The sequence below is a fragment of the Capricornis sumatraensis genome, chromosome 19 (genome assembly GCF_032405125.1).
Source record: "Capricornis sumatraensis isolate serow.1 chromosome 19, serow.2, whole genome shotgun sequence".
NCBI classification, from domain to species: domain Eukaryota; kingdom Metazoa; phylum Chordata; class Mammalia; order Artiodactyla; family Bovidae; genus Capricornis; species Capricornis sumatraensis.
The window spans coordinates 48,676,776-48,703,436 of NC_091087.1; positions in this window are offsets into that span (position 1 = coordinate 48,676,776).

The window sequence follows — 26,661 nt, forward strand, 5'->3', positions numbered from 1 at the left end:
GGAAAGTACTAAAGAAATAGAACATATTGTCCTCTTCCTTGAAAAACACAATTTACTCCAGGAAACAGTATAACTTTCTTCTAGGTCTCATGGTACTTACCATCTCTGACATAAATCAGGGATGACAAATACCTTTCCACCCAAGCACCAACTCATCAACTGTTAGAGACTTCCAAAAACCCTGAGATGAAGTATGTGCCCAAGACTGGGCCAGAGAAAAGACACTGTAATTAGACACCGTTGTTTGGTGTAGATTCAGAAGAGACACGAAGAACACTTCACTCCAGTACTCTTGCCTGGAAAATCCCATGGATGGAGGAGCCTGGTAGGCTGCAGTCCATGGGGTCATGAAGAGTCGGACACGACTGAGTGACTTCACTTTCTCTTTTCACTTTCATGCATTGGAGTAGGAAATGGCAACCCACTCCAGTGTTCTTGCCTGGAGAATCCCAGGGACGGGGGAGCCTGTTGGGCTGCTGTCTATGGGGTCGCAGAGTCAGACACGACTGAAACGACTTAGCAGCAGCAGCAGCAAGAAGAGACAAGCAAGAGTAAGAGTGTCACTTTCTGGCTATTCCTGTCAAAACTCTTGTACTTTGTTATGCATTACTGATTGCTTGGTGGTGGCTCAGATGGTAAAAAATCCTCCTGCAATGCAATCGAACCTGAGTTCGATCCCTGGGTCAGGAAGATGCCCTGGAGAAAGGAATGGCTATCCACTCCAGTATTCTTGCCTGGAGACTTCCATGGACAGAGGAACCTGTCAGGCTACAGTCCAAGGGGTTGCAAAGAGTCGGACACAGCTGAGCAACTTTCACACACTGATTGCTTAGTACTGATCAATATTTCTTTCATGTCTGTCTCTCTAGCTAAAATGAGCTTCACAATAATCATCAGTACTGTATCTTCCACTTATTTAGCAAGCCCACAAAAGAGCACAGTATGGAACTGTATAAACACACAATAATGTGACAAGAAACAGGGAGAGGATTTGGGGGAAGATGGCAGAGGAGGAAGCACCAAGAATCTCTCTCCCCACCTAGACAACTGCACCAGCACAATCTGTCTGGTATAACTATTTTGGAATCCTGGAGTATGTTGAAGGTTTGCAACCTCCAGGGGACAATGGGTGGTAAACTGTGGTCCATTTCAGTGCATTGCAGCTCTTACCACAGGAGTAGCTACTTATCCCCCACGCTCAGCCATGTGTCAGGCAAGTTGTACATGTATTCCCGGAGCAGCCTGCACACAGCTTGCAAGGGTTAAGGTGAGAAAAAAGGACCTTGTCCTCCAAATATGAATGATCTGTGTTCTGGCTGTTTGCTGACTATGTAAAGAGGTGAGCAGCTCCTATTGTTGCATCACCCTGCATTGCTGCAATCCCCTCTTCCTGTGGCCCAAGTGATTCCCAGGGGACTTAAAAGGTTGGTGCCCATCCTCTTATCTCTGTCATTTTTCTTTTTCAATCCTTTTGGGAACCAGGTATTACCAAACAAGGACATTCAGGAACAACTGCAATGTATGCGGGAAATTAGAAAGTGATTACAAATATCTGGAGGGAAAAAAGTGGCTGAAAACATACCAAATTTGATGAAGGATGTGAATATAAACATCCAAGTATCTCAATGACTCCAAGTAAAATGAATTTGAAAAGACCCAGACCAAGACACATTATAATCAAACTTCTGAAAGACAGAGACAAAGAGAGAATCTTGAAAGCAGCAAGAGAAAAGCACTCATTATAATCAAGAGATCTTCAGTAAGATTGTAAACAGATTTTCTCATCTGAAACTTTGGAGACCGAAAGACAGTGAGTCAATATATTCTAAGTACTCAAAGAAAAAACTCAGTCAAGAATCCTATGTCTGGCCATAGAGAGTAGACTTATGGACATGGGGAGAGAGGAGGAGAGGTGAGATGTATGGAGAGAGTAACATGGAAACTTACATTCAGTTCAGTTGCTCAGTTGTGTCCGACTCTTTGGGACCCCATGAATCACAGCACGCCAGGCCTCTCTGTCCATCACCAACTCCCAGAGTTCACTCAGACTCAAGTCCATCCCGTCCATGATGCCATCCAGCCATCTCATCCTCAGTCGTCCTCTTCTCCTCCTGCCGCCAATCCCTCCCAGCATCAGAGTCTTTTCCAATGAGTCAACTCTTCACACAAGGTGGCCAAAGTACTGGAGCTTCAGCTTTAGCATCATTCCTTCCAAAGAAATCCCAGGGCTGATCTCCTTCAGAATGGACTGGTTGGATCTCCTTGCAGTCCAGGGGATTCTCAAGAGTCTTCTCCAACACCACAGTTCAAAAGCATCAATTCTTCAGCACTCAGCTTTCTTCACAGTCCAACTCTCACATCCATACATGACCACTGGAAAAACCAAAGCCTTGACTAGACCGACCTTTGTTGGCAAAGTAATGTCTCTACTTTTAAATATGCTATCTAGGTTGGTCATAACTTTTCTTCCAAGGAGTAAGCGTCTTTTAATTTCATGGCTGCAGTCACCATCTGCAGTGATTTTTGGAGCCCCCCCAAAACAAAGTCTGACACTGTTTCCACTGTTTCCCATGAAGTGATGGGACCAGATGCCATGAGCTTTGTTTTCTGAATGTTGAGCTTTAAGCCAACTTTTTTGCTCTCCTCTTTCACTTTCATCAAGAGGCTTTTTAGTTCCTCTTCACTTTCTGCCATAAGGGTGGTATCATCTGCATATCTGAGGTTATTGATATTTCTCCCGGCAATCTTGATTCCAGCTTGTGTTTCTTCCAGTCCAGCATTTCTCATGATGTACTCTGCATATAAGTGAAATAAGCAGGGTGAAAATGTACAGCCTTGACGTATTCCTTTTCCTATTTGGAACCAGTCTGTTGTTCCATGTCCAATTCTAACTGTTGCTTCCTGACCTGCATATAGGTTTCTCAAGAGGCAGATCAGGTGGTCTGGTATTCCCATCTCTTTCAGAATTTTCTGCAGTTTATTGTGATCCACACAGTCAAAGGCTTTGGCATAGTCAATAAAGCAGAAATAGATGTTTTTCTGGAACTCTCTTGCTTTTTCCATGATCCAGCAGATGTTGGCGATTTGATCTCTGGTTCCTCTGACTTTTCTAAAACCAGCTTGAACATCTCGAATTTCACGGTTCATGTATTGCTGAAGCCTGGCTTGGAGAATTTTGAGCATTACTTTACTAGCATGTGAGATGAGTGCAATTGTGCAGTAGTTTGAACATTCTTTGGCATTGGAATGAAAACTGACCTTTTCCAGTCCTGTGGCCACTGCTGAGGTTTCCAAATTTGCTGACACACTGAGTGCAGCACTTTCACAGCATCATCTTTCAGGATTTAAAATAGCTCAACTGGAATTCCATCACCTCCACTAGCTTTGTTCATAGTGATGCTTTCTAAGGCCCACTTGACTTCACTTTCCAAGATGTCTGGCTCTAAATTAGTGATCACATCATCATGATTATCTGGGTCGTGAAGATCTTTTTTGTACAGTTCTTCCGTGTATTCTTGCCACCTCATCTTAATATCTTCTGCTTCTGTTAGGTCCATACCATTTCTGTCCTTTATCAAGCCCATCTTTGCATGAAATCTTCCCTTGGTATCTCTAATTTTCTTGCAGAGATCTCTAGTCTTTCCCATTCTATCGTTTTCCTCTATTTCTTTGCATTGATCGCTGAAGAAGGCTTTCTTATCTCTTCTTGCTATTCTTTGGAACTCTGCATTCAGATGCTTATATCTTTCCTTTTCTCCTTTGCTTTTCACCTCTCTTCTTTTCACAGCTATTTGTAAGGCCTCCCCAGACAGCCATTTTGCTTTTTTTGCATTTCTTTTCCATGGGGATGGTCTTGATCCCTTTCTCCTGTACAATGTCATTCCATAGTTCATCAGGCACTCTATCAGATCTAGGCCCTTAAATCTATTTCTCACTTCCACTGTATAATCATAAGGGATTTGATTGAGGTCATACCTGAATGGTCTAGCAGTTTTCCCTACTTTCTTCAATTTAAGTCTGAATTTGGTAATAAGGAGTTCATGATCTGAGCCACAGTCAGCTCCTGGTCTTGTTTTTGTTGACTGTGGCTTCTCCATCTTTGGCTGCAAATAATATAATCAATCTGATTTCGGTGTTGACCATCTGGTGATGTCCATGTGTAGAGTCTTCTCTTGTGTTGTTGGAAGGGGGTGTTTGCTATGACCAGTGCATTTTCTTGGCAAAATTCTATTAGTCTTTGCCCTGCTTCATTCCGCATTCCAAGGCCAAATTTGCCTGTTATTTCAGGTGTTTCTTGACTTCCTACTTTTGCATTCCAGTCCCCTATAATGAAAAGGACATCTTTTTTGGGTGTCAGTTCTATAAGGTCTTGTAGGTCTTCATAGAACCGTTCAAATTCAGCTTCTTCAGCATTACTGGTTGGGGCATAGACTTGGATTACTGTGATATTGAATGGTTTGCCTTGGAGACAAACAGAGATCATTCTGTCGTTTTTTAGATTGCATCCAAGTACTGCATTTTGGACTCTTTTGTTGACCATGATGGCTACTCCATTTCTTCTGAGGGATTCCTGCCTGCAGTAGTAGATATAATGGTCATCTGAGTTAAATTCACCCATTCCAGTCCATTTTAGTTCGCTGATTCCTAGAATGTCGACGTTCACTCTTGCCATTTCTTGTTTGACCACTTCCAATTTGCCTTGATTCATGCAATACTGCTTTTTACAGCATCGGACCTTGCTTCTATCACCAGTCACATCCACAACTGGGTATTGTTTTTGCTTTGGCTCCATCCCTTCATTCTTTCTGGAGTTATTTCTCCACTGATCTCCAGTAGCATATTGGGCACCTAATGACCTGGGGAGTTCCTCTTTTGGTATCCTATCATTTTGCCTTTTCCTACTGTTCATGGGGTTCTCAAGGCAAGAATACTGAAGTGGCTTGCCATTCCCCTCTCCAGTGGACCATGCTCTGTCAGACCTCTCCACCATGACCCGCCCGTCTTGGGTTGCCCCACAGGCATGGCTTTTTTCATGGAAAAAACAAGAGAGTTACAGAAAAACATCTATTTCTGCTTTATTGACTATGCCAAAGCCTTTGACTGTGTGGATCACAATAAACTGTGGAAAATTCTGAAAGCGATGGGAATACCAGACCTCCTAACCTGCCTCTTGAGAAATCTGTATGCAGGTCAAGAAGCAACAGTTAGAACTGGACATGGAACAACAGACTGATTCCAAATAGGAAAAGGAGTACGTCAAAGCTGTATAACTTATACGCAGAGTACATCATGAGAAATGCTGGACTGGAAGAAACACAAGCTGGAATCAAGATTGCCAGGAGAAATATCAATAACCTCAGATATGCAGATGACACCACCCTTATGGAAGAAAGTGAAGAGGAGCTAAAAAGCCTCTTGATGAAAGTGAAAGAGGAGAGCAAAAAAGTTGGCTTAAAGCTCAACATTCAGAAAATGAAGATCATGGCATCTGGTCCCATCACTTCATGGGAAATTGATGGGGAAACAGTGGAAACAGTGTCAGACTTTATTTTTTTGGGCTCCAAAATCACTGCAGATGGTGACTGCAGCCATGAAATTAAAAGAGGCTTACTCCTTGGAAGAAAAGTTATGACCAACCTAGATAGTATATTCAAAAGCAGAGACATTACTTTGCTGACTAAGGTCCGTTTAGTCAAGGCTATGGTTTTTCCAGTGGTCATGTATGGATGTGAGAGTTGGACTGTGAAGAAGGCTGAGCGCTGAAGAATTGATGCTTTTGAACAGTGGTGTTGGAGAAGACTCTTGAGAATCCCCTGGACTGCAAGGAGATCCAACCAGTCCATTCTGAAGGAGATCAGCCCTGGGATTTCTTTGGAAGGAATGATGCTAAAGCTGAAGCTCCAGTACTTTGGCCACCTCGTGTGAAGAGTTGACTCATTGGAAAAGACTCTGATGCTGGGAGGGATTGGGGGCAGGAGGAGAAGGGGACGACTGAGGATGAGATGGCTTGATGGTATCACTGACTCGATGGACTTGAGTCTGAGTGAACTCCGGGAGATGGTGATGGACAGGGAGGCCTGGTGTGCTGTGATTCATGGGGTCACAAAGAGTCGGACACGACTGAGCAACTGAACTGAATGTAAGTTTAGGTCATACCTGAATGGGAAAACCATTAGACCATTCAGGTATGACCTAAACTTACATTACCATATGTAAAATAGACAGCCAACGGGAGTTTGCTGTGTGTCTCAGGAAACTCAAATAGGGCTCTGTATCAACCTAGAGGGGTGGGATGTGCAGGGAGGTAGGAGAGGGAGGTTCAAAAGGGAGGGGAAGCCTGGCATGCTGCAGTCTATGGGATCACAAAGAATCGGACATGACTAAGCGACTGAACTAAACTGAACCAGGTCAACTACCTCATCCATTACTCATCCATTTCCCTGTTCTCTGGATCCAATCCTGCTCTCCATCCTCTTGGCCCTTGCTCTATTAATATTCCTTCTCTCTCCTTTATCTTCATCCTTTTCTTCTCCATTTATTCCTTCTTTGTAGTACGTGAACACGCTTTATCTCTTATATAAGTGAAAAACAACTAACATTCCTATGCTTGCTTAAGTCGCTTCAGTCGTGTCCGACTCTGTGCGACCCCATAGACAGCAGCCCACCAGGCTCCCCTGTCCCTGGGATTCTCCAGGCAAGAACACCAGAGTGGGTTGCCATTTCCTTCTCCAGTGCATGAAAGTGAAAAGTCAAAGTGAAGTCGCTCAGTTGTGTCCGACTCTTAGCAACCCCATGGACTGCAGCCCACCAGGCTCTTCCATCCATGGGATTTTCCAGGCAAGAGTACTGGAGTGGGGTGCCATTGCCTTCTCCGTTCCTAGGCTTATGTGCTCCCAATTCCTAGGCTATTTTTCCTCTTGTCCTTCACAGTGAAATAGAGAAAAATTGGTCAAAAATGGCTGCATCATCCCTAATTTCTCTTCGGAGCTTTGCAGTCTGGGCCTTTTCTTCATGTAGCCCCTGAAACCATTTTTTGCACTTATCACCAGTTACCTACCAGTATCTAGATTCAATGTACTCTTTTCAACTCTTATAAAGCTTGCCCTCCCTGGAATATCAAATACTGTTAATTTCTTTATCATTCTTAGAATTATTTCATCTCTTGATTTTGGTTATTACATCCCCTTGGTTATTTCTCTTCCTTATTTCTCTGGGTGCTCCTTCTGACCACAATTTTAAAATGGCTATGTCCCGTTTACTCACCGCACAAACTCTGAGTACCCTCTTCAACAACCACAGTTTCTATTTGATTACCCAACTGCCTCCCACAAAAGCCAACTGAGTAACCCATGAACTTTTACTTCAACATATCCAAAATTAAACTCATTGTCTATCTTGCCACTGTCCTCGCTTGCCACACTGATTCCTCCACACACACATACCTTGTTTCCTGTCATCTTGATGACTAGCACCTTCCTTCACACAGCTGTCCAAGCCAGAAAACAGAACCGTCCGGATTCCTCCCTGTTCTTTTATTCTCCCATCGTTTATTCATCCCACCCTAACCCTTACCCTAGTCACGCTTCCACTGTTAAGTCTTCGTCCTTGACACTTTTCAGACATATTTTCTTCTCCCCATTCCCCACTGTCAGTGTCCTGGCTCCAGCTTTCATCTCTCTCAGCTAGACAGCAGCAACTACCCTACAACTGGTGGTCTTTGCTCCATTCTGGTTCCATCATGCCACCGTTAGAACAAATATCCCGCCCACATCTGTTCATATTGCTCCCTTGCTCAAACTTCTTTAACGGCTCCTCCCTGCATACCTGGCAGGCCCCAGGCCATGGGGTCACAAAGAGGCGGACACAACTGACTAACACAACAACACTGCACACAGGGTACACTTCAAACCCTTTGGGAAGGCGTGTCCTTCATGGTTTGGTCTGCACATCCAGCCTTGTCTCCTACCTCGAAACCTTTCTACTCTAATTTCCACACCAAGAAAGTCCCTGTCGTTTGTTTGCACCTGCTCTTCCCTCTGCCTGGACCCCAGGCCCTCCCTTGTCTATCTATTACCCTTTGAATCTCAATACCAATATGAAATCCTCTCTTTCAGCCAAGATTCTTTAAGTGGAAAGAAATGCATCTAGACCAGCTTAAGCCCAAGGGGATTTTACTAGGTTATGTAGCTAGAAAGTGTACTAGAAAAGATTACAGACGTTGTTCAGCAATTCCTCAAAACCATGCCCCAGTCCAACCTCTCACCCCAAAAGGTTATTCACTTCACACTTCTGCTTTACTTAAAATTTTGATTCAGTTTAATCTGCTTAAAGAGTATTTTTTAAGACAACAGCTGTAGTAATCTAGACACAGTAATGAGGTATAAAAATTTTTCCACTAGTTAGCTGTCCTATTATATCTATTAATAACTAATATCATTTTATGAGCTCTTTCTCTGTAACAGAAATAAGAGAAACAAATGAAGGAGTTTAAGCTGATCGAAAATAACTGATGAAATTAATGGAATAAGTCAATAAATATTTCTGTGATATCAGACTTAACAGAAGTAGTCGATAATGAAAATAATTGTTACTAGAAGTGACTGTGGAATTCTCTCTAATCTAGTTTTAAATGCTTCAGACACTGTCCTAGCAATAAGAAAATAACATTGAAAAAGGGAAAGAGACAGGGACTTCCCTGCCAGTTTCGTGGTTAGGACTCCATGTTCTCACTGCCAAGGGCTTGGGTTCAATACCTAGTAAAGTAAAAATCCCATAGATAAGTCACATAATGGCCAAAAAAAGATAAAAACAAAAAAGCCAACAGCAAAAAAGAAAAATAGAGTAAAGAGACAACCTCTGCAAAATCAATCAGTTAACCCACCCAGGGTAGTAAGAAAGCAAGGAAAACATCCACGTAGAAAAAATAAAAAAGCGTTCACTCTTATCCATTTTTAAAGTTATCATAGAAAGATATCTTCCCAAGAAGCCCCCACTTTCTTCTACATAAGAGATCTGCAAACTGGAGCCTATGGACCAAATTCAGCCCAATGCCTGTTTTTGTAAATAAAGTTTTATTAGAATGCAATTACATCCATTTGTTTATATACTGTCTATGGCTGCCTTTCCTCTTGTATACAATTGCAGGGCTCAGTAACTAAAATGGAAACTCTGTGATTCACAAAGTTATAAATATTTACTATTCAGCTTTTCATTGAAAAAGCTTGTTCATCCCTGCCTACACAAATAGAAGAGGAATTTTTTTTTCCATTTACTAGTGACTATGAAGAGGGGCTTTGGATTTATGACACAAGATTCTACACTGATACAAGATTGCAATTATTTCATCAGATAAAGTCATAAATTTTTGTGGAGTCTCTTATTGAGATACCAATACCTCTCTTTGTCTTCTTCATTTCTGTAATTTTGGGCAGGGTGTGAGCGAGAGAATACACAGTGACATTCATCAACATGGGTATTAGATCAGAAACAATGACCTAGAACACAAATTGATGAGATTAAAGGGGCTGAAGGAAATGAGTAAATCCACTTGCCTTCACTGTTCACATCTGTTTCAGAAAGACCTTGAAGGTTTGGGTACATGCATTCCAATAGCAACATACTAATAGTCCATTTTCAGATTGCTTCCTATCTTTAAATCTCCCAGATCCTGTCTGTACTTCACTGGAGTTAAAGAAGTATTAGTTAATACTCAATTTCAATTGAGGAAAAAGAACAGGAAAGACTAGAGATCTCTCGAAGAAAATTAGAGATACCAAGAGAACATTTCATGCAAAGGTAGGCACAATAAAGGACAGAAATGGTATGGACCTAACAGAAGCAGAAGATATCAAGAAGAAGTGTAAGAATACACAGAAGAACTACACAAAAAAGATCTTCATGACCCAGATAACCACAATGGTGTGATGACTCACCTAGAGCCAGACATCTTGGAGTTCAAAGTCAAGTGGGCCTTAGGGAGCATCACTACAAACAAAGCTTAGTGGAAGTGATGGAATTCTAGCTGAGCTATTTCAAATCCTAAAAGATGATCCTGTGAAAGTGTTGCACTCAATACACCAGCAAATATGGAAAACTCAGCCATGGCCTAGGATTGGAAAAGGTCAGTTTTCATTCCAATCCAAAAAAAGGCAATGCCAAAGAATGTTCAAACTACTGCACAATTGCACTCATCTCACACACTAGCAAATTAGTGCTCAAAATTCTCCAAGCCAGGCTTCAATAGTATGTGAACCAAGAACTTCCAGATGTTTAAGCTGGATTTAGAAAAGGCAGAGGAACCAGAGATCAAATTGCCAACATTCACTGGATCATTGAAAAAGCAAGAAAGTTCCAGAAAAACATCTACTTCTGTTCATTGACTACGTTAAGCCTTTGACTGTGTGGATCATGGCAAACTGTGGAAAATTCTTAAAGAGATGGGAATACCAATCTGACCTGCCTCCTGAGAAATCTGTAGACAAGTCAAGAAGAAATAGTTAGAACCGGACATGGAACAACAGACTGGTTCCAAATTGGGAAAGGAATATGTCAAAGCTGTATATTCCCCAGCTTATTTAACTTATATGCAGAGTACATCATGCAAAATGCCAGGCTGTATGAAGCACAAGCTGGAATTAAGCCTGCCTGGAGAAATATCAATAACCTCAGATATGCAGATGACACCATCCTTATGCAGAAAGCAAAGAGGAACTACAAAGCCTCTTGACGAAGGTGAAAGAGGAGAGTGAAAATGCTGGCTTAAAACTCAGCATTCAAAAAACAGAGATCATGGCATCTGGTTGCATCACTTCATGGCAAATAGATGGGGATGGAAACAGTGACAGACTTTATTTTCTTGAGCTCCAAAATCACTGCAGATAGTGACTGTAGCCATGAAATTAAAAGACGATTGCTCTTTGGAAGAAAAGCTATGACCACCCTAGACAGTATATTAAAAAGCAGAGACATTGCTTTGCTGACAAAGTCTGTATAGTCAAAGCTATGGTTTTTCCAGAGTCACGTATGGATGTGAGAGCTGGACCATAAAGAAGGCTGCATGCCAAAGAATCGATGCTTTTGAGCTGTGGTGTTGTAGAAGATTCTTGAGAGTCCCTTGGACTGCAAGGAGATCAAACCAATTGATCCTAGAGGAAATCAATCCTGAATAATCATTAGAAGGACTGAAGCGCCAATCCTTTGGCCATCTGATGTGAAGAGCCGACTTATTAGAAAAGACCCTGATGCTGGGAAAGACTGAAGGCAGGAGGAGAAGGGGATGACAGAGGATGAGATGGTTGGATGGCATCCCTGACTCAATGGACATGAGTTTGAGCAAGCTCCGGGAGATGGTGAAGGACAGGGAAGCCTGGCGAGCTGCAGTCCATGGGATTGCAAAGAGTCAGCCATGACTGAGCAACTGAACAACAACATCATTTAGCCATCAGGACATGCAAACCAAAACCACAGTGAGATACCATTTCCTACCCACAAGCCTGGCTACAATAAAAAAAAGACAAGTAATAACAAACGTTGGGAATGTTGAAGAGAAACTGAATCTACATCTGCCACTGGTGGAATGTGAGATGGTATATCTACTTTGAAAAATAGTTTGGCAGTTTCTCAAAAAATTAAAGATACAGCTATTGTATGACCCAGCAATTTCACTCTTAGATATATACCCAAGAGAAGTGAAAACACATGTCCACACAAAAGCATGTACATGAATGCTAACAGTGGCATCATTCATTAAAGTAAAAAAAAAAAAAAAGGGAAGCAATCCAAATGCCCACTAACTAGGCAAACAATGGAAAAATAAAATCTTGTCTATCTATGCAATAGGACATTATTCAACAATGAAACAGAATGAAGTCGTGATACACGCTATACCACAGGTGAAATTTGAAAACTTATGCTAAGCAGAAGAAATGACCAAGACACCCTCCTTGACCAAACTTCAGCCAGGCTCCTCTAAGCCTCTCTTTTATTAAGCCTCATCTTCGTGCCTTGTCCTTAGACCTGCATAACCCGGTTTTAGATGGATTCTGAGCCAGAATCCTCATCCTCAATATAGGATCAACTTCAATATCTGATCAAATTCCTCACTCCCCACCATCCCTCATGTGGTATTTGGTCACTGTTGCCTGCCTTCAGACACTCCTGTTAGTTCAGTTTAGTAAGACACTTTCCTACCGTTGGTGGCTCCACTTGGTAATTTTCTATCCACTAGTTCTCCCCAGCACCACCACAACCTGCTCCTTAGCTGTAAATCCCCACTGTCCAGGTTGTATTCAGAATTCAGCTTAGTTCAATACTGAGGCCTCTTTTCCCCTATTACAATTGTTCTTAAATAAAAGCCAGTTTTACTACTTTAACTATTATCTCTGGTTTTCTTTAAGATAAGTCAATCAGAAAAGATCACATACTGTATGATTCCACTTACATGAAATATCCCCAAATAGATGAATCTATAAAGAAGAAAGTCGATCAGGTATTGCCTAGGGATAGGGTACGTGGCGGGTTAATGGAGAGTCTACTAGTGGGTACAGAGTTTCTTTTGGAGGGTGAGGAAAATGTTCTAACATTGATTCATCGCTGGGTGTATATTAAAAATCACTGAACTGTACACTTTAAAATGGATGAATTATATGGCATGTGGATCATATCTTAGTAAAGCTGTTTTTAAAAAAGCACTGGTTATAATCTTTGGGTTATGAAAAAAGGAGAAAAATTCAAGTACTTAATGTGCAAGATTTTAAAAAATTAAAATAGGACAATATATTACATATGCATTATGATTCCAAAAAATACCAAATGGTATGAATAAGATATATGACTATAACAGTTCATAAAACATTTTTGGATCTTTATCTGATTGTGACGACTAGTAATTACAATTTCTATTCTAAAGCATGTACCAGTGGTTTGCTACAATATCTAATGACAGGCCTGTCCCACAAAGTAGTAATGATTATTCCTACTTTACAAGTGAGGCAACAGATTAAAAGAAAAGGTAAATGGCTTCCCATAACTAATACAACTTTCCATCTCTACATCCTAAGCTATACTCTCTGAATCAATATTTTTAGAGGTGTGAGGGGAAAATGTGTTGATGCCAGAACTCAAGGAAAACATCTAATTTCCATCTATTTACTAAAACTAGAAATGAGACCACACTTAGTATAGGGTCTGGCATAAAAGAAGCATCATTAATATCAGTCATCAGTATTATTACTATTATTCTCCAAATTTAGAAACCTTTTCATCTCATTCATCCCTTCCGAACTTTTTGCAGGCTTTAGTACTGGTGATCATCCTCCTCCTTCCTAAAAATGTTATTTTCCCTGGTTTCATGACACTATGATTTCCTAGTTATCTTTCTTTTACTCATCTGACAGCTCCTCAGTTTCTTAGACATGACACCAAAAACATGATCCATAAAGAAAACAAATAATAAACTGGACTTCATCAAAATTAGAAACATTTGTTCTCCAAAAGATATCATTAAGAAAATGAAAAGGTTGAGAAAAAATGTTTGTAAACATTTTTATATCTCATAAAGGAGGTATAACCAGCATGTGTCTGTTTTTATATATGTATGTATATGTGTGTGTACATATAGCCTCATAATTCAATAAGACAAACAATCCAATTAACAAATGGGCAAATGATTTGAAATGACACTTCACCAGAGAGGACACACGAACAGCTAATACGTAAAGATGCTCAACAATATTCGTCACTGAAAGTGTGAAAGTGTTAGTCGCTCAGTCGTGTCCGACTCTTTGCAACCTCATGAACTGTAAGCCTGCCAGGCTCCTCTGTCCATGGAATTCTCCAGGCAAGAATACTGGAGTGGGTCACTAGGAAAATGCAAAATAAAGTGACAGTGACATACCATTACTAGTTCATTAAAACAGCTATTGATGAAGACAATAACAACTGTTACCAAGGATGGAGAGAATGCTCCTACGTTGCTGGTAGGAATGTAAATTGGTGCGGCAGCTTTGGAAAGCATTTGTCAGTTTCTTACAAAGTTAAGCATAAACTTACTATATCACCCAGCCGTTCCACCCCTCCTATATACTTCAGAGAAACAAAACCATATGTCAATACATAGACTTTTATGTAAATGATCATAGCAGCTTATTCAGAGTAGCCCCAAACTGGAAATAATCCCAATTTCCATCATTGGTGACTAGATGAACATAATGTGGTATACAACAGAATCCCATTCAGCAACATAAAAGAGCAAATTTCTGATGTAGATAGACAGATACAGCTATCTGCAAAAACATAAAGGAGTTCCAGAAACATACTAAGTGAAAGAAGTTTGACACAAAGATCACATATTTCGTTTATATGATTCCACTTACATGAAATTTCTAGAAAAGGCAAAAATAGATACAGAAAGCAGATGAGAGGTTGCCTGGAGCTGGAGGCAGGATGGGGACTGACTGCAAATGAGCACAAATGCACTTCTCAAGATGATGGGCATGCGCTAAAACTGGGATATGTTGATGGTTTCACAACTGCATAAATCTACTAAACACCATCAAACTGTACATTTACAGTGGATGGGTTTTATGGTATGTAAATTAGACCTCAATAAAACTGTTATTTTTTTTAAGAAGTTAGAACTTTTTTACTATTACATGAACATTATACTTTTACAACTATTTTAAGGACCAAAGTGACCAGAAGACTTCATTACCTGAAAAGACATAGAAAAGACAGAGAATTGTCTGTGATTTCATCCAAGGGGCAGGGAAGAAGTAGCCCTACAGAAAAGTGTAACTATAGTTCAGAATGAGGGGAAAGAGAGAACGGAGCGGAAGTGATATTTGAAGAACTTATAGTTGAGAATTTTCCAAAACCAACTGAAGATTCATGACCTGCAACCAAATCCAAAATACATCTTCAGAAAACTTCTGAGAACCAAAGACAAAAGGAAAATCCTCGTAAGAGAAGCCAGAGATATAAATTCAAAAAGAGACAAAACTAAATTGTTTAGGGATGCATATCTACAGAGAATAACTTTTTAAAAAGCAAGGGATTATTTTAAAAGGTAAATATCTGCTATTTCTAAAGAGGAATAAATAGATACAATGGGGATGCAATGGGAAAGGGAAACACTGGAACTTCTTTGTATCAGCAGTGTTCAATTTCTTCACCCGAATGGTGGTTACCTGAGTTGCCTTATAAATATTCATTAAGCTGTGTACACATGATGTGAACGTTTCTATATATATTTTATATTGCACAATAAAAGGATAAAAACTTAAGTAATGCCTTTGTAAATATGTTTAATAGGATACTGATGACAAAGAGTACCAACTGGGGAAATGTTTTTCATGTTGGTGGTTTCATTAGCATCATCACAGTGTTATTTTGACCTCTACAAGCTTTCTCTCAGAACTCAATTAAGAAATTTGACCGACAGTATGTTCAAAATTAAAAGAACAGTTGGTGAGAAAAAATCATTACCAAATATAATTGCAGAACCAATAGAAATGTACGCTATAGATAAAGGATAATATTTTGTGTGGAGTGGGTGGCTAATTTATCTTTTCTGGCACTGAAATCTGTTCATTTCAGTGTCTGCCTAAGAGCTATTTATTTTTTTAAATCAAAACAGATTTCAATGCATTATACATTTTTGTTGTTGTTATTTGAGCTTGCATAATTAGTGTCTATTTTTTCTTAAACCAGCAGAAAACTGCTTTGTATACTAAACCTCAGGTTCCACGTGTAAACACTCCATTTGAGCCTGTTGCTGCCGTGACTCACAGTACAGTTAGTGCCTTTTTCTTTTATTTCTCCAGGCCAGCCCCAGTCCTTGAGGTGTGCCCAGTTCTGAGTTTGTTCAGTTCCTATGACTCTGGTGATGAAGTCAAGCTTCCAATGCTCAAGTTTTGGTTGGGGCAGGCAGACAGAAAGTAGAAGATGATAATATTTCAGGAGCTATGTCACAGAATTATTAGGCTTGTCTTTACATTACAAAAAGGGTCATAGGACCTGCAGAATTATCAGAAGCCTTGATTTCCTTTGGAAACTGAATGTACCTTGAAAGTCAAGAAATAAGGAACCCATGGTTTTTCTCCTAGTCATGCGTGAACATTCAACTATAATTTAATGGAGCAAAGTATTATTACTTCTACAATCCCACTCACTCCTCAACAAGGAGAGTTGCTTTCATCAGGAAGAATATTCCTCCAGCATCCCCTGGTGGCTCAGATGGTAAAGAATCTGCCTGCAGTGTGCGGGACCTGGGTTTGATTCCTGGGTCAGAAAGATCCCTGGAAAAGAGAATAGCTACTCACTTCAGTATTCTTGCCTGGAGAATCCCATGGACAGAGGAGCCTGGTGTGCTACAGTCCATAGAATTGCGAAGAGTCAGATAATCTGAGTGACTAACACGTTCACTTTCAAGCAGCACCACTTCGTTAATTTTAATCTACCTTCATTAAGTGAATAAGGATCTACTAAACTTCCTGAAATGTCCTCTTTGGTGCTTTGAGGAAACAAAAGGTGGTTTTAAAAATAAGAATACACCAGACTTACAGGGAGTATAAGTTACAGGAGACACCGCAAATGTTGTTTCCACGGTTCCCAAATGAAAGTTCTCAGATCTGTCCCCTTTGGGGACTGACTTGGTGCCAGTTCACATCAAAACCACCCCTCACCCGACGATTATGACCATTTAAATTTACATTAAAAGGCTTTTTCCTTTTATGAAAGTGAGGTTGATAAGAGACTATGGTGTTTTTAATGATCCTGTTTAGTTCCCTTACTTACTGAAATATTATAGGTCTGTGAAATCTAACAGTCTGGAAACTGCACTTTTTAGAAGATCACTGTTTAATCCTCTGTTGTTGCTGTTGTTTTTTCCACCGAATCACAACATTACAACCATCCAGTACCAACTGTCATTCTCTTTAACCAACACTATTGTATCAGATGCATTCAACCACCCTTTTCTTCCTAAAATGAACAGGCTTCAATGGCCCAGACACCAACATTCCCCCTGACAAAAAAATCAATAAGCAGTTTTTCTCCTCTAATTGCTCCTCCATTGCTTTCCTTGTTGGTGATTCTATTTTACCAAACAAATAATTTTAAGTATGAGAATTCCTTAAGACATTTTCTCCCCCTCCCCCCTCATTTCTCCCATTCTCTCCCCCTTTCCTTCTTCCCTTCCCTCCCTCCTTGTCTTTCTCTCACTAAACTGTGGTAGGAATACTTACCCATGAAATCTGCCCTCTTAACACATTTAAAAGGCAGAAGGCCTACTTTTCTCTTTATTTCTACCCATTCCCTCTGGGAACTGCTGTCTTCAGAATTTCATCACCACCTCCATGCTGTGACTTTCAATAGTTTAGATCTGAGAGCTTAAACCACCAGAGTTCCAACAGTCTATAAGCCATGTGCACCAACTCCAACTTTCCATCTTCCACAATGAACTCATTTTGCTCTCCGAGCTAGCCTAACCTCACAAATTTTCAGTTTTCATCAAGCACTTTATTGACAACACAAAACTCACTGTTCTTTTATCCCTCCTTCTCTTTCACCTTCTAAATCCGATCACTCCTCAAGTCCATTTTTCCAAAATTTCAACACAAACTTTGGAGTAAAAAACAACCTAGATTTTATTGCAGACTCTGCATTTACTAGCTATGAGAACTTTGGACAGATTACTTATTGTTTACAGACCGAATGTTTGTATCTCCTTCCACTCCCACAAATTCATATGTTGAAGCCCTAACTCCTAAAGTGATAGTATTTGGATATGGGGCCTCAGGGAGGTAATTAAGGCTAGCTAAGTTCATGAGTACAGGGTCCTCATGATAGGATTAGTGCCCTTATAAGAGGAAGAACACCACAGAGCTGGCTTGCTCTCTCTCCTCCTTGAGTAGACAGTGGCATGATGGCTGCCTATAGGCTGTGAGAAGAGGCCTGAGAATAAAACATACCTTGCCAGCACCTTGATCATGGATTTCCCAGCTTCCAGAACCATAAGAAGAAATTCTCTATTGCTTAGCCATCCAGTCTATAGTGTGCTGTTATGGTTGCCCAAGGCAACTAAAACACATGCCTTTGTAAACTGTGACCCGTAATGCCTAGCCTGCTGGAAAATATTAGTTTTCTTTTCCCCATCCCCATTACAACCAACTCAACTGAGGCCTCTATCTGCTCAAACTAGCCCCTAGTCTTTCCTTACTCTACTCTATCCTGCATACCACAACCAGATTAATAGTCAGAATCAAATCAACATGTCATTCCAGTTCCTCAGAGATGTGAATGGTTCTCCACTTAACTATTGGATAAACTTTCAACTCCTAGACCTGGCATTAAAGCATTTTGGACTACCTATAATACTATCTGTTCAATTTTCTCTCCAAAAAACACTTCGCTGCTACAGGATGGTTTTTACTCCTCCCTTTCAAACCCAGCTTTCTCGGACTGGAAGGTACTTAACCTCCATTCTGTCTACCCAGATTCACTCCAAGATACCCCTCCTCCAGTAAATCTTATCTACTAATAGCTGCTCCAGAGACTCTGACTTCCAGTCTTCCATTCCTCATTTTGATATCTTCTTTGGCTCAACTGCTTTATGTAAGGATGTTATCACATCACATAAGAAAACAGGCTTCTGGGGAGCAAGAAGCTTGTTTTGTTGCTTTACATAACTTACAGGTCATGTCATTTTTTCTTGTCTTACGTGACTTTTCTATATTCCTCAACACCCAGCACAATCACACACACACACACACAGAGTCAATTCTCAAGAAACACTACTGAATTAATGCAGTATGTCATCTCTTGATACAGAAACAGCTCACATTCTTTTTTAGTTTAAAAATGTTTCAAATATATAGCAAATTCTAGAGAATAAAAGTAAGCACCCTGAGTTTTAGACTGTCATGTTCACTTCTAAAATTTTAAGAAAATAATACTTCGCAGATGCTGCTGAAGTCTTTTGTACCTGCAACTGATGTCTTTCCAACCTCTTCCCCTACATGTATTTATTTAGATATGTGTCTTTGCCATTAATGCTTTAATACTTTGATTACTCCTATATATGGCCACAGATGCTACTTTTCGTGCTTTTTAATTTTCTATGAGTGTTATACCATGTTTGTCCAACTACCAACTGTTCTTTTCAGCTCATTATTAGATTTTGAGATTTACGCTGCTAAACTGAGATCCAGTTTAGTCATTTTTCCACTCGACAATACTCCATTGTATGACTGTACCATAGTGTGTTTATATATTCCCATATTGGAGAACATCTGAGTTGTTTCCAACTGTTTGCTGTCACAGACAACACTGCAGTGAACATTCCCAAGAATGTGAGGCGGCCTATTTTCAAAGCAACTAAACCCACACATAGAGTCTGCAACTCCTCAAAGATGGATCACATGTGTTCTCTAATTTTTAAACTTTCAAATAGTCTAATTAGACCCTTAGGCTGGTTCATAATATTCCACAGCTGACAGCACAAAAACCAGGATCCAGCCTCCCAGACTCAGTAGAGCTGCTTATTCCATTTTCTTGATGTTCACTCAACCTCTAAGTGTCAGCAATTACTACATCCCTCATTATTGATACATTACAGCTAATACCATGAATTAAGGCAAATTGGAAGTGGTTGAAAGGTTGTTGTTGAATCACGCAAAGACGCTGGGATTCTTGGCCCCCCGGAGGAGAATTCAATCCGGGGCCAGAAGTGAGGTTTGATCACTCAGAGCTTTTGTGTAATAAAGTTTTATTAAAGTATAAAGGAGATAGAGAAAGCTTCTGACATAGGCATCAGAAAGGGGCAGAAAGAGTACCCCCCTGCTAGTCTTCAGCTGGATGTTATATAGTCACTAGCAGTCTGTTAATAAAAGAAAGGAATGTCTTAAAACTCAGAATGGCACCAGGCCCCTCACCCATAAGATGCATTTTGGGATAATTTTGGCACCAAATAGTTCATCCTGGGCCATAAAATGATTAACTTGAATCTTGAAGAAGGGCAAATCACCATACAAATAGTTTCATTTACATAGATTAGGGGAATAATATCTGAATATAACATACTGGTTTGTCAAGTAGGTTCTAAGCCAAGAGGTGGAAAAAACTTGAACAGAGTTTGGGGTAAATGTACAGTACATTAGCATAGCTTAAGATAAATATTTCCATAAGAGAAATGCATTTGTTATCTCTAGGTTTGAGAATAGTTAACTTCAGGTGAAACCAGGTGTCATTATGGCAACACAGTATTTTAAAAGAAACCTCCTTTTAAATTTGTATAGAGAAGGAAAAAATATTGCTAGTTTGTTTCCTCCTGCCACTTAAGAGAGAGAGAAAAACGTCTGACACTTTCAGGCTACTTCCTCCTTTGGAGACCCCTGGCCTTCCTGCCTGTTACCCTCTCATGGTCAAACAACCATGACTGGTCAAAAAAAAATGCATGATTTAAGGCAAATTGGAAGTGGTCCAACAGCAGATGGCAAGAGTGAACGTCGACATTTTAAAAATCAGTGAACTAAAATGGACTGAAATGAGTGAATTTAACTCAGATGACCATTATATCCACTACTGTGAGCAAGAATCCCTAAGAAGAAACGAAGTAGCTCTTGTAGTCAACAAGAGTCCGAAATGCACTACTTGGATGCAATCTCAAAATGACAGAATGATCTCTGTTTGTTTCCAAGGCAAATCATTCAATATCAAAGTAATCCAAGTCTATGCCCCAACCAGTAATGCTGGAGAAGGTGAAGTTGAATGGTTCTAGCAAGACCTACAAGTCCTTCTAGAACTATCACCCAAAAGAGATATCCTTTTCATTATAGGGGACTGACATGCAAAAATAGGAAGTCAAGAAACACCTGGAGTAACAGGAAAATTTGGCCTTGGAGTACAGAATGAAGCAGGACAAAGCCTAACAGAGTTTTGCCAAGAGAACGCACTGTTCATAGCAAACACCCTCTTGCAACAACACAAGAGAAGACTCTACACGTGGACATCACCAGATGGTCAATATCGGAATCAGACTGACTACATTCTTTGCAGTCAAAGATGGAGAAGCTCTATACAGTCAGCAAAAACAAGACCAGGAGTTGACTGTGTCTCAGATCATGAACTCCTTCTTGCCAAATTCAGACTGAAATTGAAGTAGGGAAAAACCACTAAACAATTCACGTGTGACCTAAATCAAATCCCTTACACTTATACAGTGGAAGTGACAAATAGATTCAAGGGATTAGATCTGATAGACAGAGTGCCTGATGAACTATGGATGGAGGTTCATGACATTGTACAGGAGGCAGTGATCAAGGCCATCCCCAAGAAAAAGAAATGCAAAAAGGCAAAATGGTTGTCTGAAGAGGGCTTACAGATAGCTGAGCAAAGAAGAGAAGTGAAAGGCAAAGGAGAAAAGGAAAGATGTAGCCATTTGAATGAAGAGTTCCGAAGAATAGCAAGGAGAGATCAGAAAGCCTTCCTCGGTGATCAGTGCAAAGAAATAGAGGAAAACAATAGAATGGGAAAGAGTAGAGAGCTCTTCAAGAAAATTAGAGATACCAAGGGGAACATTTCATGCAAAGATGGGCACAGTAAAGGACAGAATAGTATGGACCTAACAGAGCAGAAGAGATTAAGAAGAGGTGGCAAGAGTACACAGAAGAACTATGCAAAAAAGATCTTTATGAGCAGATAACCATGATGGTGTGATCAATCACCTAGAGTCAGACATCCTGGAATCAAAGTCAAGTGGGCCTTAGGAAGCATCACAATGAACAAAGTTAGTGGAGGTAATGGAATTCCAGTTGAGCTCAGTTCAGTCGCTCAGTCGTGTCTGACTCTTTGCAACCCCATGAATCGCAGCACACCAGTCCTCCCTGTCCATCACCAACTCCTGGAGTTCATTCAAACTCACGTCCATCGAGTCAGTGATGCCATCCAGCCATCTCATCCTCGGTCGCCCCCTTCTCCTCCTGCCCCCAATCCCTCCCAACATCAGAGTCTTTGCCAATGAGTCAACTCTTCTCATGAGGTGGCCAAAGTACTGGAGTTTCAGCTTTAGCATCATTCCTTCCAAAGAAATCCCAGGGCTGATCTCCTTGCAGTCCAAGGGACTCTCAAGAGTCTTCTCTAACACCACAGTTCAAAAGCATCAATTCTTCAGCGCTCAGCTTTCCTTGTAGTCCAACTCTCACATCCATACATGACCACTGGAAAAACCAAAGCCTTGACTAGACAGACCTTAGTCAGCAAAGTAATGTCTCTGCTTTTGAATATGCTATCTAGGTTGGTTATAACTTTTCTTCCAAGGAGTAAACGTCTTTTAATTTCATGGCTGCAGTCACCATCTGCAGTGATTTTGGAGCCCCCCAAAATAAAGCCTGACACTGTTTCCACTGTTTCCCCATCTATCTCCCATGAAGTGATGGGACCAGATGCCATGATCTTCATTTTCTGAATGTTGAGCTTTAAGCCAACTTCTTCACTCTCCTCTTTCACTTTCATCAAGAGGCTTTTTAGTTCCTCTTCACTTTCTGCCATAAGGGTGGTGTCATCTGCATATTTGAGGTTATTGATATTTCTCCCGGCAATCTTGACTGCAGCTTGTGTTTCTTCCAGCCCAGCGTTTCTCATGATGTACTCGGCATAGAAGTTAAATAAGCAGGGTGACAATATACAGCCTTGACGTACTCCTTTTCCTATCTGGAACCAATCTGTTGTTCCATGTCCAGTTCTAACTGCTGTGTATAGGTTTCTCAAGAGGCAGGTCATGTATTTCAATCCTAAAAGATGATGCGGTAAAAGTGCTGCACTCAATATGCCAGCAAATTTGGAAAACTCAGCAGTGCCCACAGGACTGGAAAAGTTCAGTTTTCATTCCAATCGCAAAGAAAGGCAATGCCAAAGAATGCTCAAACTACGGCACGATTGCACTCATCTCACACACTAGCAAAGTAATGCTTAAAATTCTCCGATCCAGGCTTCAATAGTACGTGAACTATGAACTTCCAGATGTTCAACCTGGTTTTAAAAAAGGGAAAGGAACCAGAGATCAAATTGCTAACATCTGATCACAGAAGAAGTAAGAGAGTCCCAGAAAAACATCTACTTCTGCTTAATTGACTACACCAAAGCCTTTGACTCTGTGGATCACAACAAACTGTGGAAAATTCTTAAAGAGATGGGAATACCAGACAACCTGACCTCCTTCCTGAGAAATCTGTATGCAGGTCAAGAAGCAGCAGTTAGAACTAAACATGGAACAACAGATTGGTTCCAAATTGGGAAAGGAGAACATCAAGGCTGTATACTGTCACCCTGCTTATTTAACTTATATGCAGAGTACATCATGTGAAATGCCAGGCTGGATGAAGCACAAGCTGGAATCAAGATTGCCAGGAGAAATATCAATAACCTCAGATATGCAGATGACACTATCCTTAATATGACAGAAAGCAAAGAAGAAATTAAGAGCCTCTTGATGAAAGTGAAAGAGGAGAGTGAAAAAGTTGGCTTAAAGCTCAACATTCAGAAAACTGGTCCCATCACTTCATGGCAAATAGATGGAGAAACAATGGAAACAGTGAAATACTTTATTTTGGGGGCTCCAAAATCACTGCAGTTGGTGAGAGCAGTCATGAAATTAAAAGATGCTTCCTCCTTGGAAGAAAAGCTATGACCAACCTAGACAGCATATTAAAAAGCAGAGACATTATTTACCAACAAAGGTCCATCTAGTCAAAGCTATTAAATTTCCAGTAGTCATGTATGAATGTGAGAGTTGGACTACAAGGAAAGCTGAGCACTGAAGAATTGATGCTTTTGAACTGTGTTGTTGGAGAAGACTCTTGAGAGTCCCTTGGACTGCAAGGAGATCAAACCAGTCAATCAAGCCTAAAGGAAATAAGTACTGAATATCCATTGGAAGGACTGATGCTGAAGCTGAATCTCCAATACTTTGGCCACCTGATGCAAGGAAAACTGGCTCATTGGAAAAGACCCTGATGTTGGGAAAGATTGAAGGCGGGAGAAGGCAACAACAGAAGATGAGATGGTTGGATGATGGTATCACCAACCTGATACACATGAGTTTGAGTAAGCTCTGGGAGTTGGTGATGGACAGGAAAGCCTGGCATGCTGCAGTCCATGGGGTAGCAAAGAGTCAGACATGACTGAGCACCTGAAATGAACCGAACAGCTAATACCCACCAACAATGTAAAAATGAGCACACTATGCATCAGTTAACATTTTCCAGCCCAAACCTTTTTAGTTTCTGATTGGCCATCATTGAGTAAATATTTATTGAAGTCAGTAGTATCAAGCACTGTTTCAGGCACTGACAATCAAATGATGAGGCAGAACCTGTTCCCATGGAGCCTGAATTCTGATAGGAAAAGACAGGCAATAAATAAATAAGTGGACATAAACTATATCAGATAGTGACAAATGCTATGATAAAAATTTAAATTGTGATATCATAAAATATAATTAGAAGTGGAATCTCCATCTCATCACAGAAAACAAATGATAATTATGTGATGTGATCAAAGTGTTAGCTAATGTTAAAGGGGAATATCACATAAGTATATTGAATGAACACATTGAATACCTTAAGTTTATGTAACATTATATGCCAATTATATCTCATAAAGCTGGAAAAATAAAAAAATTTAATTTCCAAAAATAATTTTTAAAAAATTTGTAAACTAGCTCTTCTAGCATAGATGGCCAATAGGCATATGAAAAGATGTTCAACATCACTAATTATTAGAGAAATGCAAATCAAAACCACAGTGAGGTAATACCTCACACCAATCAGAACTGCTATGATCAAAATGTCTACAAACAATAAACGCTCAAGAGGGTGTGGGGAAAAGGGAACCCTCCTACATTGTTGGTGGGAATGTAAACCAGTACAACCACTATAGAGAAAAGTACGGAGGTTCCTTAAAAAACTAAAACTAGAGTTACCATATGATTCAGCAATATCACCACAGGTCTTATGTCCAGAAAAGATGAAAACTGGAAAAAAAAACATGCACCTCAGTGTTCACAGCAACACTATTTACAATTGTCAAAGCATGGAAGCTGAGTCGGACGCTACTGAGCGACTTCACTTTCACTTTTCACTTTCATGCATTGGAGAAGGAAATGGCAACCCACTCCAGTGTTCTTGCCTGGAGAATCCCAGGGACGGGGGAGCCTGATGGGCTGCCATCTGTGGGGTCGCACAGAGTTGGACACGACTGAAGCGACTTAGCAGCAGCAGCAGCAGGAAGCAACCTAAATGTCCATCAACAGATGAACAGATAAAGATGTGGTATATATATATATAATGGAATATTACTCAGCCATAAAGAAGAATGAAATAATGCCATCTGCAACAATATGGATGAACTTAGAGATTATCACACTAAATTAAGCCAGACAGAGAAAGAAAAATATCATATGATATCGTGTATATGTGGAATCTTAAAAATAATACAAATGAACTGCTTTACAAAACAGAAACAGACTCATAGAGAACAAATTTATGGTTACATGGGGAGGGTAAATTAAAGTATGGGATTGACAGATACATACGACTACATATAAAACAGATCACCAATAAGGATTTATTGTGTAGCACAGGGAACTATGCTATCATAGATTGGCATCACCAACTAAATGGACATGAGTTTGAGCAAACTCCAGAAGATAGTGAAGGGTAGGGAAGCCTGGCATGCTGCAGTCCTTGGTACTGCAAAGTGAGACATGACTTAGTGACTGAACAATAACAACAGGAAGCTATATATTAAAAATCTTATAATAGACTAAAATGGAAATTAATCTGAACAAGAATTAGATATATGTATGAATGCATACATATACATAGATACATATATATATATATCTGAATCACTTCATTATATACCTGAAACACTGTAAATCAACTATACTTCAATTTTTTTTAATGAAAAAAAAATACTGCTATTCTAGACCAGTGGTGTATAACAGAAATTTCTGCAATAATGGAACAGTTCTACAGCTACATTGTCCAATATGGTAGCTATCAGCCACACTTGAAATGTGGCTGGTCCCTCTGAAGAAGTAAATTTTATTTTAAATTATTTACTGAATTTTAATTATTCAATAATATAAATTTAAATGCAAATAGCTACATGTGGCTAGTGTCTACTGAAATAGACATGGCTGCTTGCCCAGGGTCATAATACTAGTAAGTGGCAGAGATGAAATCTGAACCCAAGGAATCTGGCATCGGAGTTTATATTTCTAATCCCCACATCATATTGCCCCTATCAGGACATTAGCTGAAAGCAGTGATCCCAAGAGGTTTTGCTTTTTTGTTAGTTTGACAGCCTGGCCTGTTTTTATGCTGATGAATGTTAGTTAGTGGAAAGTGAAAGCCTGATGATGCAGACGAGAGAGAACGTGTAAGGAGACATCTTGAAAAGACTAGAGGGATGAGATCCAGGACACAAGGAAGTAGTTGGCCTTTGATACAAACAGTGGGTTTCATGCTTAGTATTAATAACAACCAGATGGGGAGTGGGGAGGAGCAGAAAATGGGACTTATGTGGTAGGTAGATTTGGAAATTTGCTTGTTGCTCTGACTTTCTCAATGAAGTGAGGCACATTATCTCCTGAGAAAAAAA